Source organism: Artemia sp. Qi Xiang Cuo, chromosome 15 (genome assembly GCF_049724085.1).
Source record: "Artemia sp. Qi Xiang Cuo chromosome 15, ASM4972408v1, whole genome shotgun sequence".
Lineage (NCBI taxonomy): Eukaryota > Metazoa > Arthropoda > Branchiopoda > Anostraca > Artemiidae > Artemia > Artemia sp. Qi Xiang Cuo.
Window position 1 is genome coordinate 36,257,563 of NC_142808.1, and position 18,157 is coordinate 36,275,719.

An 18,157-nucleotide genomic window follows, 5' to 3' on the forward strand; every position below is an offset into this window, starting at 1 on the left:
ATCCAGAATAGGGTAAATAGCTTGAGTTGAGTCTTTAATTATAATGCGCTCTACCTTCAAACTGAAAAGTTTGTCATAGTGTCTATGACTACTTTCTAGAAGCAAGTGAATTTATGTCCCTCAAATAAGCTCTCTTACATCGTTTTTTCTATTATTCAATAGAAACTACAGATCTAAAGGTAAAGAGACCGGTTCATTTCTTTAAAGGAAGGCAAGCCAAGAGCTGAGTAATAGAGGAAGATCTTCCTTTACCTTTTCAATTTAGCTAAATACAATCCTTATAGAGACGTAATTCTGGAAAATTCCTATTCTCCCTGACTATCTCAAATTAATGCGGAACAGATACTTTAAAGCTCAAGTTTTAGAAACAAGAGAAGTAAAAAAAGTACATTAAATATCTTTTAATACCTGAAGCGGTTAATATAGGAATAAAAAATGTAATTTCTTAATAAAAGTGCAAATTATGTTCTGGTTTTCAAAGGGGAGTACAAATTTTATTTGTACTTAAAGAGTCACAAATTTTATAAGAAATTAAATGAGTAAAACAGATCAATCAAGTCATAAACAATTTCAAAAATTTGTTAAATAAATATTTAGATTCTAAGGATTTTTTAATATAATATAAAGGAATTAATCTTTGTGTTTAAAATATTTTGCCTTGTGATTCCTTTTATAAGTGAGATGAGGTATGTATTATACTTAATAAGTTAATTTCTTGCTAATTTTTATTAATCTTTGCTTACTTTCTGATATTTTGTGGGAAAAGTAAAAAAGGTATCCGAATAAAAAATAATAAAAAGGAGGATTAACGCTTTCTAACGCAGTCCACATTTTTTGAAATTATACTTTTAAAATTATAGAGTAAAACCCGTTATAGATTACATGTTATGTATATAAGCAAATTTCGAAATAAAATAACAAATATATATAACTTCCATAGCCAAAATTACACGTTCTCTAAAACTGTTATCTAAGCTATAGAATAACTAGTTAAAAACTTCATACATTAATTTTATATCTAAGTACGACAAAATATGTCTTTTCTTAACAAAGGACAAAAAAAAAGTATTGAAAGTCGCAAACACAATGCTATTCATAACTAAAAAAAAAGATAGAGATTGCACAGACAAAAAAAGGAGGCAAAGAGAAAAGAGGCAAAGAGGTAGAGAGAGGGGTCTGTTTTTAGAGAGAGGGGTTATTTTTGAAAGCAGACCAATATATGAGACTTTGGCGTAATCATCTAGAAATGAGGAGGCTAAAGCATAATCCCTCCTATATATAATATTTTCTTTTTGTTTTAAGTTTTAATTTTGCTTTACACTTTTAGTAGGAATTGATTTCTGTACTTTACAAGTTTCTAGAGATATTTTTATTCTATAGGTTGTAAACATCAATGCTAAGATTGTAATATGATATAAAATTGTTAATAAAAATAATGCCAGGATACCCTCTTATCTTCTCTGTGAAAATCCCCCCTCACCCCTAAGAACTCCTTCTGTAGGATTAATTTTCCCAAAAAAAAGTTCATAGAAGCTTTAGTTATTCTTATACTGTTAGAGTTTTCCCCACACCGTGATGCCCTCACTAAACTTTCCCCTTGACAATTCCCACTGGAATATTTTTTGGCTTTCATATAGATTTGATTTTAATTTTTATTATTTCTCAAATAATCCCAGGAAATTCCTTCCTTTCTTGAAAAAAATTCTCCAAGTAAGTATTCCCCCCATAAAAGCTCCCCCCTAGACAATAAGTCATATTTTTCAAAATAACAAATACTTTATTTAGAAAAGTAACAAATAGTACTATTTATCCGGCTTCCCAACCACAAAATGTACCCTTCCCTTCTGAGAAAATTTCTCTCTTTGAAAATCCTCCAGCCTAACCTTCCTCGAGAATACCACCTCCCGCCCCCGAATAATGTGTTTATAAAGTGGTTAAAGTATTTTTGACGGAATTTGACACATAAGGTCCCAAAAGGTGATGCCGCTTTGCCAAGGACATTTGATGGTAAAAATATCATGAAAGACATGGTTAATAGATCTTTCAACAATGTTGAACTTAAGAACAGTTCTAAATTATTGACTAGTTTTTTAAGAAAAAAAGAGACTTAAACACGAATAAAATCTCAGGCTTTTGACTTACAACCAACTGATATATTTTTAAACTGGTTGTATATAAAAAAAAGGGAAGAACAAAAAATATTAAAAAAAAAAATCAATAAACAAATTTTCATGATCTTTTTGTTGACAAAAAATACAAAGTTCCACACTTTGTACATAGGAGCTTGATACCTATACAGCAGAGTTTTCTGATATTCTAAATCTTCTGGTGTAATTTTTATTAGAATCACTTGATTTTTAAGGAGTGTTTTCCTTCTTTACCAAAAATATGATAAATTTTTTATGGTTAACATTACCCAAATTTGATTGTAACTAATTTGTTACCCAAATTTTAATCGAAACCATTAAAATTTATGAGGTTTATATTTTTTGATTAATCTTTGTAATTAAATTTGTATGGTTTATCTATTTTTATCAAGATTTGGAGTATGTCAAACGTATGTTATCCTGATCTTCGGTTTCTCTTGAATTGTATAATGTCGTACATGCAGTTTTCTACCATGAACTGTTTGTCTGTGTGTGTGTGTGTGTGTGTGTTTGTTTGTGTGTCTGACTCGTCATGATTATATATGATTGTTTTCTCTCTCTCTCTGTATTTCTATGTGTCTGCAAGGAGGTTTGCTTGTCTCTATATCTGTCTTTGTTTGATTTTTCGTCTTCAAAAGTGCATTTGTTAAGTTTATGACACTCAGCCTGCAACTAGAACACATAGAATTTACTGACTAATGTAGTTTATTCCATTGTGTAAACATAGGTAAGACATGATTCCTTTTACCACAATAGGCTTACACATCCATGGGTTCTCAATTGTATGAATTCTTTCATGAAAATGCAAATTGAACTATTAGAGAACAATTTTATTAATATACAATAATTAATATTACAATTTATACAATTTTTAAATATATTTATACAATTATACAATTATACAATAAATATATTTATACAATTTTTTAAAAATTAATATACAATTTTATTAATATACAAAATTTTAAATTATTAATATTATACTTTGGCCTTAAAAGCTGATTTACGAAGGGCAAACTTCCGTAAATTCCCACAAAAATATTAGATGATGTTTATTTTTTTTAAAGTCTCTTTCTGGTTCCCTTCCAGTAGTTAAGCTAAAAGTAATGATTAAATAAGTATATATTTTCTGGTTTGAATTGGTTTTAAAGGGCATCGTATTGCATTTTTTTATTTGAAGGGTTATGATTACAACATATCGAATCCAAAACAATTTTTTCGAAAATGTTATCAAAATCTCTATAAAATATGTCACTGAGCTCATCTCTAGTTAATCTATCAAAACCAGTTGTTCGAAAACATCATTTGATTCTCTATGAAATTTGTGAATAAGCTTATCCCGACTGAAATCCTGAGGGATCAGGGTGTTTATTATTGCACTCAAAAGACCATCAATAACTGAATGATCTACACACTCGGGAGGACAGTTTCTTACTCCTATCTTTCCCCAAATTGATTTATTTTTCGTGGTGTTTTAACTTCAACTATTCTTATTTTTTTTGGTTGTTTTAGTAATGAAGAATTTGCATGTTGTAGGTTTTTTTTTTCTATCTCTCTCTATCTTTATATCTCTATATCTATCTCTCTATCTATCTCTCTCTCTCTCTATCTATATATATATATATATCTATGTCTATGACTCTCTATCTCTCTCACTCTATTTACCTCTATCTATTTCTCTCTCTCCGTCTCTCTCTCTCTCTCTCTCTGTCTGTGCCTGCGTGTCTGAGTGGATGTTTGCTTTTCACTATGTCTGTCTTTGTGTAATTTTTTTTGTGTAATTTAACATTTATTATAATTTTTTTTGTCTGAGCAGATGTTCGCTTGTGTCTATGTCTGTCTGTGTGTGATTATTTGTCTGACTCCCTGTGTTTGTAACTATTTTGACCCTCTGTCTCTGTGCCTGTGTGTCTCAGCTGATGTTTGCCTGTTTCTATGTCTGTTTTTCTGTGATTTTGTTCAGATTTCTATAAAGAGGGTGCTAGAGTTCTCAGTATTATTTAAAAAACACTCAGCAATTAAATAAACAAAACAAGCCTTTCAAATGAAAGTAAGGAGCAATATTAAAACTTAAAACGGGCAGAAATTATTACGTATATGAGGGGCTTGATCCTTAGTCAATGCCTCGCTCTTTACGCTAAAGTTTTTTTTAGTACTTTCAAAAGAACTATCTAATCTAATTAACCGGCCTTTGTGATTCAGGTGTTTGTGATTCGAACAAAATTTTCACTTTAGCATAAAGGTTGAAGTATTGACAAGGGGCTAAACTCCGTATTATACGCAATAAAAACATACGATTATAGAAGTTCGTTACGTAAGTTAATTCGTAAGTTACGTCTGAACAAAATTTTGTGAAAGCCATTTAGCAAAAAAAAAAACTAATCTGCAAATTTCATGTGTGTGTGTGTGTATATGTGTGTGTGTGAATATTTGTGAGTGTGTTTGAGAGTTTTAGGGAGAGAGTGTGTGTGTTTTTGTGTGTGTCTGTGTGTGAGTTTTTGTGTTTGTGTGTGTGGGTGTGTGGGGGAGTGTGGGTGTGGGGGTGTTTGTGTCTGTTTTTGTTTTTGTGTGTGTGGGTGTGTGTGAGGGTGTGTGTTTTGTCTGTTTGTGTGTTTTGTGTCTGTCTGTGTGTGTGTATGTGTGTGTGTGTGTCTGTGTGTGTCTGTGTGTCTGTGTGTGTGTTTATCTATATGTGTGTGTGTGAGTCTATATATGTGTGTGTGAGCGAATGGGAGTGTGTGCCAGAGTGTGTGTTAGTGAGAGAGAGTGTTTGTGTTTGATAGTTATAGTGTGAGATTTTCATAGTGATATATTTAGTGAGTTTGTTTGAGTGTGTGATTGTGTGTTTTTGTGGCTTTGAGTTTTTGTTTTAGAGGTAGTTTGAGGGTTTGTTTTTGTGTGTTTGTGTGTGTTTGTGTGTGTTTGTGTTTTTGTGTTTTTTTTTTTTCTTTTTTTTTTTTGTGTGTGTGTTTGTTTGTGTGTGTTTTTGTGTATTTGTGTGTGTTTTTGTGTGTGTGTGTGTGTGTGTATGTGTGTGTGTGTGTGTGTGTGTGTGTGTGTGTGTGTGTGTGTGTGTGTGTGTGTGTGTGTGTGTGTGTGTGTGTGTGTGTGTGTGTGTGTGTGTGTGTGTGTGTGTGTGTGTGTGTGTGTGTGTGTGTGTGTGTGTGTGTTTTTTTGTGTTTGTTTGTGTGTGTGTGTATGTTTTTTTTTGTGTTTGTGTGTTTGTCTCTGTGTTTATGTGTGTGTTTGTTTGTGTGCGTGTTTTTTAAATGTTAGAAGACGTTTACACTAATTATGATTGGTGTCTTAGGGGTAGAAAAAAGTGATTATTGCCTATTGTCAATAAACATTGAACCCAAAAATGCTTGGTGTTCCAGGGGAAAAATCAAATTCCTTGGCGTTCTTACACAGCATCAACTGAAAAACGATTGTTTATTATCGCTATGAAGTAATAAAGCCCAGAAAGACAGTGTACTTTAAGAAGAATCATGACGTACTTAACTACATCAGAAAGTCAGGCAAGTAACTCTGCAACAAGTCATAGAAATTAAGAGACCATAGCATTGAAATTGTGATCAAAGTGTAGAAATTATGGTCAACTTCTATGCAAACCTTAGCAACATCATGAAACCCTGACATTTTCATACAAAACAAGAGTAAATTATAAAAATCTGGGATAACCTTAGAAATCAAACCACCGTAGAAATCAAGAACAAAGTATAGAAATTATATTCAACCTTTAAACTCATTACCGAGACAAAGAAAACTCTAGAAGTGTTTTAAGTACTCTTTGGCGGGAATTGCTAGTGAAAACCCGAAGGAATGACTTGAAGAAAAACTTTTGACAATAAATATCTGAAAAAGGTTTTTTCAAGAAGGGGATGATGATAGAGGGGTGTTGTAGCTGCAGTAATAGTGTGGTATTGTGGCGCTAATTGCTTACGAAAACTCAAAGGAATAGATTGAAGTAAATCTTTTAACAAAAAGTTTTTCAAATATGTGATGGTGGGAGGAGGGCTCGTTTTAGGTAACTGTTAAAGGAGTTGTAATATTTTCGCTTTGTGATGCGCAATGGCTAGATCCTCTAACACTGGCAAAGAAAGGGGTACCCATGACTTCTATAGTTTGCTCTTGTTTTTTATGAAAATGTCAGGGTTTCATTGTTTTGCTAATGTTTGCAGAGAAGTTGACAATAATTTCTAAACTTTGATCACAGTTTTAATGGTATGGTCTGGATGTCGATAACTTGGTCAAGAGTCTTTGGGTTGACACTGTAATTTAGATACGTACTTTATGATTTTTTTTGGAATACACTGCCTTTCTAGCCTTTAATATTTCGTATTGATAATACACAGTTGTTTCTCACTTGATGCTTTGTAAGAACGTTAGGGAATATGATTTTTCCCCTGGAACGCCAAGCATTCTTAGGTTTATTGTTTACTGAAAATAAGCAATAATCAAGTTTTGCTACCACTACAACATCAGTTATCATCAGTGTATATGTCTTTTCATACTTGAAAGACACAGACAAACACAAACATCCTCAAACACACACACACAGACAAACACACACACTCACACACACTCACACAAACTCACTCACACGCGCACCCACACACACACACACACACACACACACAATGTGATATATTTTGACATACACACACGAGTTTAACTGTGTGATGTATTGTAATGTTTTTTTTTCTGGGTTAATTTGTCCAATATGGTCATTTTTGCTAGTTTTACGCCTGGAAGATGATTTCACTTTATTTATGCAAGTTTGTAATTAAGTGGAGCTCTGCTTTTGTTTCAAAAAACTTATTGTGGAGAAAGTTTTTTAATTAATTTCTGTTCGCTTGTTATTAATAAAGGCTTTATACAACTCTACTGTATAGGTATCAAGCTCCCTTGTACAAAATGTGTAATTTTTCATTTTTTGTCAGCAAAAAGATCATGGAAATTTGTTTATTGATTTTTTTTTGTTTTTAATGTTTTTTTTCTTCCCATGTTTTTTTTTGTATCTAGCCAGTTAAAAAATATCTCATTTGACTGTAAATCAAAAGTCCAAAATTACACTCCTTTCCACGTCTCTATTTTCCCAAAACAATCATCCTAGCAATAACCTGGAATAGTCTTTATGTTTAACACAGTAGAAAGATCTATTAACCATGTCTTTGAAGATTACTTGACCCTCCAAAATATCCTGGGAAGAGGCATCGCCTGTTGGGACCTTAAGAGTCTAGTGACGTTTAAACATACTTTAATAACTTTATAAACACATTATTCGGGGAGGAGGGTATTTTTCTCGAGGAAGGCTAGGCTGGAGGATTTTTAAAGAGAGAAAATTTCTCATCGGGGAAGGGAACTTCTTGTTGCTCGGAAGCCAAATAAATAGTACTATTTGTTACTTTCCTAAAAAAAGTATCTGTTATTTTGAAAGATATGACTTATTTTGAAGGGGGGAGGTTTTATTGGGGGGATGCTTACTTGGAGAATTTTTTTTTTAAGAAAGGAAAGGAGTTTCCGGGGACTGTTTGAAAAATAAAAAAAAATCAAATATATAATAAAGCCAAAAAAAAATTATAGTGCTAATTGTAAAGTTTAAATCTCAGTGGGGACAAAATTGTTCGGGTAAAACTCCAGGAGTAGAAAAAAATTTAAGCTGTGGTGAACTTTTTTTTTGGAAAATTAATTCTACAAAAAGAGTTTTTAGGGGGGAGGGGGATTTTCACAGAGAAGATAAGTGGGTATCCTGGCATTATTTTTATTAACAATTTCATATCAAGTTACAATCTTAGCATTGATATTTACAATTTATAGAATAAAAACATCTCTAGAAACTTGTTAAATACAAAAATAAATTCCTACTAAAAGTGTAAAGCAAAATTAAAACTTAAAACGAAGAGAAACTATTTTATATAGGAGAGACTATACTGCCGCTTTCTCATTTCTAGATTATGACACCAAAGTCTCATATTTTGGTCTAATTCAAAAAAATAACCCCACTCTCCAAGAATAGATCCCTTTCTCTACCTCTCTGCTTCTGTTCTCTTTACCTCTTTTTTGTCTCTCTGCTGTCTTTATATTTTTGTTAGTTTTTAATAGCCTTGTCTATGCAACTTTCAATGCTTTTTTGTCCTTTGTTAAAAAAAAATTATCGTACTTAGATATAAAATCAATATCTAGAGTTTTTAACTAGTTGTTCTATAGCTTAGGAACCAGTTTTATAAAATATATATTTTTGGCTATGAAAGTGATATCTTGAGTTTTTACCTATTTGCTGTATTATCTCGAAACTTGTTTTTATACATATAACGTAATCTATAATAGTTTTGCTCTATAGGTTCTAAAGTATAATTAGAAAGAATGTAAACGAATATGAAATGTATTGACCTTCCATCTTGTGATCTTTTGTTCGGGTACCTTTTTGCTTTCTCCAAGTAATATTGTAAAATTTATGAAAATTGAAAAAAATTTAGTAGAAATTACCTTCTTGAGATGAGACATCCCCTATCCCACTTATACTATGAACCACAAGCAATACTAGTTGACATACAAAGATCAGTTCCTATATATTATATTAAAAATCCTTAGAATCTACATATTTATTTAATAAATCTTTGAAATTATTTTTGATTTGATTAATCTGTTCTATTAATTTTTTTTCTTATATAATTTGTGACTCTTTAAGTGCAAATCAAAATTGTCCTTGGAAAACAAACTCCCCTTGGAAAGCCAGAAAATAATTTGCACTTTTATTAGGAAAGTACATTATGTATTTCTATATTAACCGCTTCAGCTGCTTCAACGTGGTTCATAAACTTTAATTAATGTCTATTTTTTTTGAGCTTAAGGGTTTGAAATTTTTGTTATACACTCTTTGGACCGAGTTTGGAAGAGCAGGGACACTATAAAGTAATATCTCAATGGAGGTTATTCTTGATTGAATTGCAAATATGAAAAAAAACTCTTCCTCAACCACTCGGTTCTTGGCATGTCCTCTTTTAGATAATTGAAACAATCTCTTTACCTTCGGGTCTGCATTATTGGTTTGATAAAAGGGAAAACGATACGAGAGAGCTAGTTTGAGGGAGATGAATTCATGTTCTTCTAGAAAGCATTAATAGACGCCACGTCAAACTTTTCAATTAGAGAGTAGAGCGAGTAATGTGTACTGACGCAACCCAACCTCTTTGCCCTATTCTGGATCTTCATGAGTTGTACTAACACTGATCTAGGGGTATCAACATTAAGCGGACATCCTTATTAAGCTTAAGTTCTGGAACACGACTTCTAAAATAAACAAATTTTGAGCAAAAATTAGCTTCTTGAGGAACAGACATTTCCATTCCTACCCATACAGTGAATCTCAAGCCATATTATTCGACACACAAAGATTTATTCCTTTATATAGTATTATAAGAAATCATTAGAATCTACATATATATTTAATAAAACTTGAAAATCATTTTTGATTTTATTAATCTGTTTTACTAATTACATTTTTTATAAACTTTGTGACTTTTTAAGTGCAAATAAAATTCGTACCTCCTTTGAAGACCAGAACATAATTTGCACTTTAATTAACCAGTTTTATTCCAAAATATAAATACTAAATTTAGAATCGTAGCAAATTATACTATTTATCCGGCTTTCTAACCAAACAAAAGTCCCTTTCCCCATGTGTTAGTCTCATGCACAAAAACAAAAAGAATATTAATTTACTATTCCTAATATAGACTATGTTAATAAGAAATAAACGAAATTTAATAAAAAAAAACTTTCTCCTCGAGCTCTATTTAATAAAACAAAAAATATTTTTACACTAAATTACGCACTTAAGCTCAAAACAAGCAAAGGTTAAGATTACTAGGTTTTGCAACCCTCATTCCTTCTCAATAGTAGACGAAATTTGTAATTCCTGTATTGCTTTCTCAGGACCAAAACATAATTTGCAGTTTACTTAAAAAAAAGAAGCGAAAATACAAATTAATTTAGTTTTAAGTTTAATATACAAATTGTAATAATTTCTCCTTAAAGTCTTAATAATTCTTTTTTATTTAAGACATTCAAGGTAAACATTAGAGATACGCTTTTTTCTTATAAAAGAGCCAATTATGTCATGGTCTTCAAAGAGATTGCAAATTTACATTTGCTTGTACTTGTTTGTGCCACAAACATGTCTGTTTGCATGTCTTTATGCCTGTGTTTTTTGGTTTGTATATCTGACTTTGTATTTTTGTATGTTTTTTTGTATATTTTTTAACCGGTCTGTGTGACCAATTGACAAACACGCACAGAGGAAAACGCGAAGACAGACCAACAGATGCTTAGACACATGTAGAAAAAGATCCACAAATATGGACAGACAGAAAGAGGGATAGATACACACTTATATAGAGACAGAATCACAGAAAGACAAATAGATGGTCAGACACACAGACTCAGAAACACTCAGAAACACACACACACACACACCCAAAAAAAATAACATATACCCAAACACACACACACACACACACACACACACACACACACAAACTCGCTAACACACACACATACACCAACACACACGCACACCCGCACAAAAAGACACACACAAACAGAAAAAACTAGACACACACACACTAACAGAAACCCAAACACAAATATAGACACACACACACACACACACAGACACACACACACACCCACACACACACACTGAAACTGAATTAGCTAACTTCAAACGTTAAATAATCTATCAATGTTGGCAATTAAAATCAATCCGACTATTTGGTGGCTTTATAGACGCATATAAAAGGTAAAAAGGTACTTTCAGGATTGACCAGATCGAGCCAAGAACGTACAAATAAACTTCAAAATTTAATCGTTTCCATTTTTGATTATAAACCATTTATTATGGTAAGAAATACGGTTATAAGCCAGTAGAGCAGGCGACTCAATTTCACAAGTTAAAGGCAAGTCATCATCCTCAATTTTATCATCCAAAACAATCACAAGAGGAACCACGAGAGATCCCCTTGAAACTATAATATGATCAAGGTTTGATCTAGAACCATCACGGATATGAATGTAGGTAAACTGTTTATCTTTATTGACTAAATGATAGCCACTAGGCAAAGCATCAAAAAACAGGTCACTTCTTTCAGATTAGGACAGAAGATAGTCATTAATATCACCAGCCATAATCCAATTTAATCCCTTATTGGTCACTCTTAGCAGAAGTGCCCTGAGTCACTTACAAGAACCCGTGAAGACAGATAGAAAAGAAATGTTCTTGCGATTGCATGGCATATAGACATTGATGAGGATCATATTACCGTAAATTATGTACAGTAAATTATGATCAGAAGAAATAAGCTCAGGTTTCTTAGCGAGACGAACTAAAGTTGCAAGGCCCCCAGAGGGTTAGCTTCACGTGCAAATGTGTGATGGGTGGATGATCTTTTAAGAGTATCTCTTTTAGCTTCAGTCAGAAAATCTTCCTGTATGAAAACTATATCATAATAATGATGCTCATCAATATAAACTTTGTCTTTTGTCTAATTATTAATAAGTGAAACTAAGAAAAATCTTTTGGCACGAAAAATAATTTTTTATCCTTATTCAGAACTTTTTTAACCACTTCGCATCTGAGGCTATAGGAAATATGATCTTCCCGGCAGTTTGCACAATTTAGGCTTTCAGTGCAAGGATTGGCACGTGGGTTAAAATGTCCAGAAGCGCATCGTCAACACTTTTGATTAGTCGATGGAAGTGGTCAATTTCCGACAATGTTGTTTGGCAATTAATAACGGTAGTATCTAGGAAGTAACTTCTGAAAACGTCTAAATTTAAAAAAGTTGTATGCCAAACACAAACTTTAGCTAATTATTTTACTTAAGGCAGTATCTTATAGAGATTCATGGCGGAAAGTACTGAATCTTTTCCTTTTAGTCGCATCAACAGGACTGAGAATTATATTAATAAGGTCATACTTTCCCACAACAACAGGGAGGTTACTCACCATGCCAAGCACTTTTGGATGAAGGACATGAGGTGATACATTGGCGCACACACTATCTCCACAAAGACATTTTTCAGGCTTTTCCTATTAAAAATTGTGTCTTTATGTTTCTTACTTCTAGTTTTTTGCAAGCCAAGGGCATCGTGAAGCCCAAGCATATCCTTCAAACCGCCATGGCATTTCACCCATGTAACACAAGCCAACCCCGCAACCCGCCCCCCTGGATGACCTGATATTACTTATACATTTAAGAAATATCAATAGATTTATTTGAGTTATTTTTAACGAAATAGTCCGTTTCATTGAATATTGTTAGATTGCCCTATTCTTCTAGCAAAAAATTCATTTAACCCTTCTAATCTTATCTGTACACTCTAGAGTATACTTGTACAAGAGAATTCATAATACTTCCGAAAAATATGGATGATATTAATCGTCCTCCTGACATCGCTAAATACCCCTAATAATACATTTCAGGATTTTCCTAATACACATTATTCCTTTAAATTTCGTGACTCACTTTTTTGAATCCCCGCCCCCCCCCCTGGTTGAGCTCATAATAGTGATATAGTTGAACCACATTGAACATTGTTATCTAAATATTAAAAAAAAAATATCCATTTGTATTAATTAAACATATGGATAAGTTTTCAGAGTATCTTAATAATATATTCAACCCTCCACCTGTCAATAAGTTTCAATGTAAGGCGGGATAATAGATAGAATTTTAAGGTATCATTTTAGCTTTTACAAGGAGAAAATATTAACAAAAATATGTACAATTTAAAGAAAGATAAATGCGAATGACCCCAGGGGAAGGAAGGTTTCTGTGAAAGAAAGAGGTCTAATTTTCCTTTTCAGAGTAAACACTGTCTTTTTGTGTAGTCAATAGGTTGTTTTTTTAGCAAAGTGGTAAGTTTCATTTGTTATTTTAATGTTTGCTTATTTATTGTTATCCTGTTCCGAAATTCAATGCAGTACGGTGCTGACCCATTTACTGGCAAGCTCCGAGGGTTTGTCAAGTCCCCCGATTAGTTTGTTTCAGCCCCTTAACTCAGGCTACCTTTTTTAATGAAAATAATCAAAAACGTAAAGGCAGAACAATATACCTTCGAAAAGTTTTGATTACCTCCTATCCTGTACACTGCGGGGGAGTTTTGTTAGCGTCTAATCACTTCGGGAATGGACCCTAGACGCTATCTAGGTAGGATGGGATGATTAAAAATAGTATTACACAAGAAGACTTAAAAAATAACTATAATAGAGAAATTGCTTCCCAAAATCTAGGATTATCACAGCTTTGAAATCACATCCTTCTTTTTTCTAGAACCCAACTAGCAAGATTAATACCCAGGGCATGCCCAACAATTATTTCAGGTGTTTTATTATTTCTTTTGTATTGCAAAGAATAAAATGCATTTTTGGTATTTTTTTTTGAAAATTCTGAGGATTCCCTTGAGCAAGTCTAAAATGAATGATGCCAGTGTATCTCCCAAACTAAAATATATGGACTCCATGGGTATCCAGCAAAACACACACACACCGTTAATGTATAATAACGGCAATGTATATCTTAAGTAATGACACCAAATGGGAGAGGTTGGGAAATCGACTTACGAGAAGGGAAGGTACCCAAATTCTTAAAAAGTATACGTGTGGCCATGAGCGCAATGAAGCTACAACCCGTTTTCCAAAATTACCCCCGGTCTAATCAAACTCCTGCACCTCTTCATTACGAAAAAAGTAGCCCCCCCCCCCCCTAAGTCATTTTTAATCTTCGCACCCAACTCGTAAGCTTTTGGATTCACGAATAAGCAATACGGAACTGAAATCGGAGAATTCACCCCCCTTTCTTTGCCTTTGTTAGAAGATCTAACCCTTTTGCGCCAAATTGCCAGAATATCATTGCCTTTTTGACAGATAACTAACATTATCTTTCCGCTCCCAGTAACGTAATTGTAAATCTTTTTATAAAAAGATTTATTTAAATCCAGTCATTCTGGTTTTTTTTACTAATGTTTACCTCAATACATAAGTCATACAACAGCTACTACACCCTTGGGGTTTTCACTAGCAAATTACACTAAATAGTATTAAAAACGTTTATAGGAAACTCCTCGTCTCGGTAGTGATTTTAGAAGTTGAAAGCGTTTTCTAAACTTTTTCCTTCATTTTAACGGTGGTTGGATCGTTAGGTTTACCCGAGATTTTCATAGATTACTCTTTTTTTTATGAAATTGTCAGGGTTTCACTGTTTTGCTAATCTTTGCTAAGAATCTAACCGTAATTTATAAACTTTGATCCTAGTTTCAAATGTTTGATTTAGATGTCTATGACTTTCCCCAGACGTTATGCGATGACACTGCAATTTACTGATATAATTTATAATTTTTCTTGGAATGCCCAGTCTTTATAGCTTTCATTGTTTCAGTATATGAAGACCTAATTTTGTCATACTTGCTACTGTGTAAGAACATTCGGGCATTTATTTTTCTCCTGGAAAGTCAAGCATCCCAGAGTTACATGTTTCTTGAAAATAGGCAATAATCACGTTTTGCAACCCCTATGACATCAGTTATCATCAGTGTAAGCGTCTTTTAACATTAAAAAAAAACACACACACACACACACACACACACACACACACACACACACACACACACACACACACACACACACACACACACAAAAACACAAACACACATACACACACACACATACACACGCACACACACAAACACACACACGCACACTCACACACAAACACACCAACACACAAAAAAAACCAAACACACAACAAAAAAAAAAAAACATAAAAACCTAAAACACACACCCACAAACACACACACACACACACACAACACACACAAACACACACACAAACAATAACAGACACAATCACACACACACACAAACACACAACACAAACACACAAACAAAAACAAACACATACACACAAACATACTCAAACATACACAAAAATACACAAACAAACAAACACAATCAGAAAAACACAAAAACAAACACACAAAAACAAACACACACACAAAAACACACACACATACACTCACACAAACAAACACAAACACTCACACAAACACACAAACACACACACACACACACAGTGTGACATCGTGTGACAAAAGCACACGAATATAATTATGTGAATATCGTAATTACGGTTTTTTCTGGGTCATCTGTAATACACACACACACACAAACACATTCAAAAACACACACTCACAGGCAGTATTCTATCTTGTGGCACAAACACATGAATTTAATTGTGTGATATATTGTAATGTCTGTTTTTTCTGGGTTAATTTGTTCAATATGATCATTTGTGCTAGTTTTATGCCTGGAAAATGATTTCACTGGATTTATGGAAATTTGTAATTAAGTGGAGATCTGCTTTTGTTTCAGAAACTTTTTATGGAGAAAGTTTGTTAATTAGTATATATTCTTTTGTTATTAACATAGGCTTTATAAGGAACAGTAAAAGAATATTCTAGTTATTTTTGTGCATCAAACAGTTCATGGTAGCAAACTGCATGTAAGAAGTAATACAACTCAATAGAAACCAAAAATCAGGGTAACATGCTTTCTACATACTCCAAGTCTTGATAAAAATAGATAAACCAAACAAATTGAATGACAAATATTATTCAAAATAGATAAATCTCATAAATTTTAACGGTATCGATTAAAATGTGCGTATGCAAGTTAATTACAATAAAAGTTGAGTATTGTTACCCATCAACAATCATTCAAATTTTTTGAAGAGGAGAAAAACACCCCTAAATAACCATGTGATTCTAATAAAAATTACACGAGAGGATTTAGAATATCAGAAAACTCCGCTGTATAGGTATCAAGCTTCCATGTACAAAATGTGGAATTTTGCTTTTTTAGTCGATAAAAAAATCATGGAAATTTGTTTATTGATTTTTTTTTGTTTTTAATGTTTCTTGTTCTTCCCTTTTTTTATATCCAACCAATTAAAAAATATATAAGTTGGTTGTAAGTAAAAATCCCAAAATTCCACTCGTTTTTATGTCTCTTTTTTTCCCAAAAAACTCATCCTATCAATAATTTGGAACAGTTCTTAAGTTCAACATTGTTGAAAGACCTATTGACCATGTCTTTGAGGATATTTTTACCATCAATTGTCCTTGGCGAACTTTTGTACCTTATTCTTAAATTTCATTAAAAAATACTTTACAAAAATCCTCACCCAATGATTCGGAGGCGGGGGTGGTATTTCTAAGGAATGCTAGGCTTGATAATTTTCAAAAAGAAAGAGTTTCTCATAAGAGAATGGTCATTTTTTTGGTTGGGAATCTGAATAAATAGTATTATTTTTTACTTTTCTAAATAAAGCATTTGTTAATTTGAAAGATATGACTTATTTTCAAGGGGGGGAGCTTTTATTGGGGGGGCGTCCTTACTTGGATAATTTTTTTCAAGAAATGAAGGAAGGTTCTGTTAATATTTGTGAAATAAAAAAAAATAAAATCAAATCCACATGAAATCCGAAAAATATTCCAGTGATGCGTGTACAGAGTGAACTTTAGTTAGGATAAATTGGTCTGGGGAAAACTTTCAGAGTAGAGGAATAACTACAGCTTCTATGAACTTTTTTTTTGGGAAAATAAATCATACACAAGAAGTTTTAGTGGAAAGGGGGGATTTTAACAATGAAGGTAAGTGTATATCCTGGCATTATTTTTGATTAGAAGTTTCATATCAAGTTACAATACTTGCGATAACGTTAAAAATCTACTTACTAAAAATACTTTTAAAATGGTACAAAGTGAAGAAAGCAAGTCCAGTCAAGTATGTAAAGCAAAATAAAAGATTAAAAAAAAGAGATACAATTTTATTAGTTGAGATTTTACTGCCATCATCTCAATGATGGCTGATGATGCCAATGTATAAATTTTTACTCAACTTAAAAAAAATATATCATATCTCGAAAAACAAACCCCTCTCTCTACCTTTTTTCCTATCTTCTATGTGCTTCCTTTTTTTGTCTGTTCTATTTCTGTCTTTTTTTTAGTTAGAAATAGCATTTACTTTGTAACTTTCAATACTTTTTTTTGTCCTTGTAGAGGAAAAAAATATTTTATCATAACTATATATATATTTGATGTATTAAGTTTTTAGATAGCTTTTATGTAACTTAGTAACCAGTTCTATATAATATGAAATTGTGATTATGGAAAGAATATCTAATTTATATTTTATTTCGAAACTTTCTTGTATAAATAACACATAATGTATAACTGGTTTTACTCTATAGGTTTAAAAGTATAATTTCAAAGAATGTAGACTACTATAAAAATCATTAACCCTCCATCTTATGATCTTTTATTAGGGTACCTTTTTACTTTTTCCAAATAATATCGTAAAGTTCGCAAAGATTAATAAAAATTGGGTAGAAATTAACTTCTTAAGGATAAGACATCCCCCATCTCACTTATACAATGAACCACAAGCCATGATACTTTACACACAAAGATTAATTCCTTTATATTATATTAAAAAATCCTTAGAATCTAAAAATTTATTTAATAATTTTTTGAAATTGTTTATGATTATATAGATCTATTTTAATAACTTAAATTCTCATAAGATTTTTGATTTTTTAAGTACAAATAAAAATTTGTGATCCTCTTTCAAACAAAGAAGAGAATTCGCACTTTTATTAATAAAGTACATTTTTTATTAATACTTTAACCGCGTAAGGTACTTCAGCATAGTTAATATGCTTTTTTCATTTATCTTGTTTTTAAACCTTAAGGTTTTAAGTGTCTGTTTTACATTAATTTGACAGAGTCGGGAAAAATAGGAATTTTTTATGGATTACATGGATTACATGGATTTTTCTAGGCAATAATCACGTTTTGCTACCCCTACGACACCAGTTATCATCAGTGTAAGCGTCTTTTAACATTTCAAACACAAAGCTGCCCCCACCCACCCCCCCAGACCACCCCAC